This window comes from Lathyrus oleraceus, chromosome 5, assembly GCF_024323335.1.
Source record: "Lathyrus oleraceus cultivar Zhongwan6 chromosome 5, CAAS_Psat_ZW6_1.0, whole genome shotgun sequence".
NCBI classification, from domain to species: Eukaryota; Viridiplantae; Streptophyta; class Magnoliopsida; order Fabales; family Fabaceae; genus Lathyrus; species Lathyrus oleraceus.
In genome coordinates this window covers 456,366,762-456,370,186 of record NC_066583.1, presented here as the reverse complement: position 1 = coordinate 456,370,186, position 3,425 = coordinate 456,366,762, and the positions used below count along the sequence as shown (strand labels likewise).

At 38.7% G+C, this 3,425-nt stretch overlaps 1 pseudogene; it reads right to left on the bottom strand.

Annotated features, from left to right (window-relative positions):
- Nucleotides 1-1,638: 1,638 nt before the first annotated feature.
- On the bottom strand, nucleotides 1,639-3,164 carry LOC127081297 (pentatricopeptide repeat-containing protein At2g46050, mitochondrial-like; annotated as a pseudogene).
- Nucleotides 3,165-3,425: the final 261 nt, after the last annotated feature.

The window sequence follows — 3,425 nt, the reverse complement described above, 5'->3', positions numbered from 1 at the left end:
ATAATCCAACATTCATATATCCTAAATCGAGCTAACAAAAGAGCAACAAGCAAGAACATCACACATAACTCAACCATTTTCATGGATTCAAGTTTCAGAATGACCAGCATAGCAAACTCTATCATAAGCATAGCATAGTTTAGTGAATGGTTAAGGTCGAGTTCTTACTTGATTTGGAGAATAGTTGCGATTTAGAAGTTCTTTGGCCTCCAATGCTCGAAACAGATGCACCTTAGGCTTCTAAAGGATGGATGAAGGAAGGACTTTGGCTCAGGAAAGCTTGGAATGGCTTCAATCCCAATCTGCCATGGAAGGATGTTGATATAGCAGCTGCCTTTCTTTTGCTTACAGTTGAGATGTGAGGCTCACAACAGCTTCCAAATGGTTAATGGGTGATGGAACAAGCAAGCAATGTACAAGTTCTTGAGGTTTTTTTGCAGAATTTCGAAAATGAAGCAAATGGTTTTTGAGAGCAAAATGATTTTTTCTGTTTTTAATTGTGGCTGCTAGCTAGGGTTGTGTTCAGAGTGAATGTGATGTATATATGCTGTGATTAGTGTTTGTGTTAGTTGGTTAATGGAATGATAATCACAATTTGCTAATTGGAGTGTTTTTGCTAAATGGTGAAATTCCACTCAAGTGGTGCATGTGCATGAGCTGGCTGCGAAAATGGGCTTTCAAACATGTTTCAAATTTCAATTCAGAACTTATCCAATTGGCAAAAATGGCTGGAAGTGGTTAATTTGGAAATTCACTTTTGCACCACACTTGAAATTAATTCATGCAAGTCCAAAAAGGCCATTTTGATTGGTAATGTTTTGATGAATGATGATGACATTTTTGGAAAGAGGGGGTCAAATGTGACTTGTTGCAAAAAACCCCACCCAATTTGGCCAAATGGTTTGAGAGATATGGCCTTTTGAAGTTCAAACATTTTTGAGATTGAATTGATCATAACTTGCCAACCATACATGGGAATTGAGAGTTCTTGGACTTTTTGGAAATGGGAGAACAAGATCTTCAACTTTCATGTTGGACAAAAATTCATTTGAAGCTTGTATCATGATGTAAGTTTAGGATCAAGAAGTTTCCATTTTTGGCAAATTCCAATTACAGGTCAAGTTTCTATTTTTGGAAATTTCTTGCCTGGCTTCCAATTCTTCCATGATGATGTTTGACATGTTATATGAGGCCTATTTGGACATGAAGGAACCCTCTCAAACCAATTCCCACCATCAAAACCATAAAATCAAGCCCAGTTGACCAAAGTTGACTTTTTAGGGTTTCTGGTAAACTGTGCATTGACTGATGACTTCTGAACATCCAATCCTTGACCAAAACATTTCAAAAGGACCCCTAGGTCATGTGAACATGTTAGACCAACCCTAGGGCCTTGGCTCAATGGAAATTGTACTTGCTTGCTTGATTGACTGATCTCCTGATCAGTTTGACCTAATTCTCCTGACTGGCTTGCACTTGAGGCAAAGGGACAATGCAATGCTATGCAGTGGACCATGTTATGTTATGACCTAATATGAGAATGTATGTACAATGATAGGTGAAAATTTGAGGTGCTACAATTACATGTGTGACATGAGCTGTTTTGATGCCTTACTAGATATGTAACCTACTGGCTTGCTATTTTAGTATGGTACCAAGCAATGAACATGGTTGCAAGCTAACTTGGGTTGATTTGTACTTTCTTGCAGGCTGATGTGAATGATATGCAACCTTGCTAATCTCGACCAGCTTCTTCTGCCATGGCCATTTACTGATGAATTTGTGGCAACATTCAGAAACGTGTAGGCCCTTTGTCACAAACCCGCGATGAGCACAAGCAGTGAGAACGCCGAGAAAAGCGATTTTATCCGGTATTATGCCACGAGATAGCATCTTCTCAAACATCTCAGTAGCTTCTTTGGCTAGTCCGTGGAATGCATATGCACATATCAATGAAGTCCAAGTAACTAGATCAGGCTGTGAAATTAATTCAAAGCATTTAAATACACTAGCAATGCTACCACATTTGGAGTAAGCACTGATCAAAGAATTGGCAACAGATAAAAAATCATGACACGATAACTTAACCGCAAAAGCATGTGCTTGAAGTGTTTCGGTAATGGCAGAAGCGTAGCCACATGAACTAATAACGCTGGAAATAGTCAATTCATCGGGAAGAAACCCTTCCCGAAGCATCTCTCTGAGAAGCCTCATAACTTCATTGCCATCACCATGATTTCCACACCCAACAACCATGGTGTTCCATGCCACAACATTTCGAATCGACATCTCGTCGAATACTCTACGTGCATCAATTATATTTTTGTTTTTGGCATACATGTTGATCATATGCACTAGCCACTAAAACATCTGAGTCAAACGACTGTCTCAGAACAAGACTGTGAATCTGTTTTCCAAAATCATAATATCCCAAAGCATCATCACTTAGTACACTCAACATGCTACTAAAAGCCTCTTTTGTTAAACAATTGAAGGTATAGCAAGAAATCATCACATTCCACATAACCAAATCTCTAAAAGGAGCAACACAAAACACCCTCCTAGCATTTTCAACAAAACCACATTTCGCATATAAATCAACAATAGCACAGCCAACAAAACAATCCAAATCAAATCCAACTTTCACTGTAAAACAGTGCAACTGAATTCCCATCTCAGCATCATAAAACCGAGCACAAGAACAAATCAAACCATTTAAAGTTATATAATCAGGAACCACCATTTCCAACAGCATCCTTTTAAAATAAGAAAAACACAGCTGCTTACGATCCAATTCATTTTCATTGTCGCATGATCCAACAATACCGCGAATCATAATATTCCACAACACAACATTTCTCACAGGCAATCCATCAAACAACTTCTCTGTATCTTCAGTTTCTTTACATTTAAGATAAACACTCAAAAATCTGATTTTGCAAGGAAAGAACATGACAAAATCCAAACTTTATTAAACGGGCATGTAACTGTTTTCCTTCAGGAAGATAACCCTTTTCGGCTGAGATTTTGAGGGCGTTGGAACAAAACAAACGAACAGTGTCATGGTGTTCAAAATGAGTTTGATCAGGAATTGACATAGAAGCTCTGAGTCTGCTTGTGGAGCTACATGGATGATGGGGTTGGTAGGAAGAGAAAGTGCCCATGTCAAGCTTGTATACTCGGAGCATGAATGTTGAGTTGCAAGTTTTACACAGAGTTCCCAAATAGGAACCAACGTTGGACATCCCAAGATGTCGTTTGCTTTAATATTTTCCCACTGTGTCCATCTAAGTTTAAAGACCCATTAGTCAAATGAGAAGAGATTTCATCTGTGTTACCATTGAATTATCTATTAAAATCCATGCAAATGAACGATGACCTTCGGCCACTAGCTTGATTCCGACGATAACCAGGCTCGGTCCCTC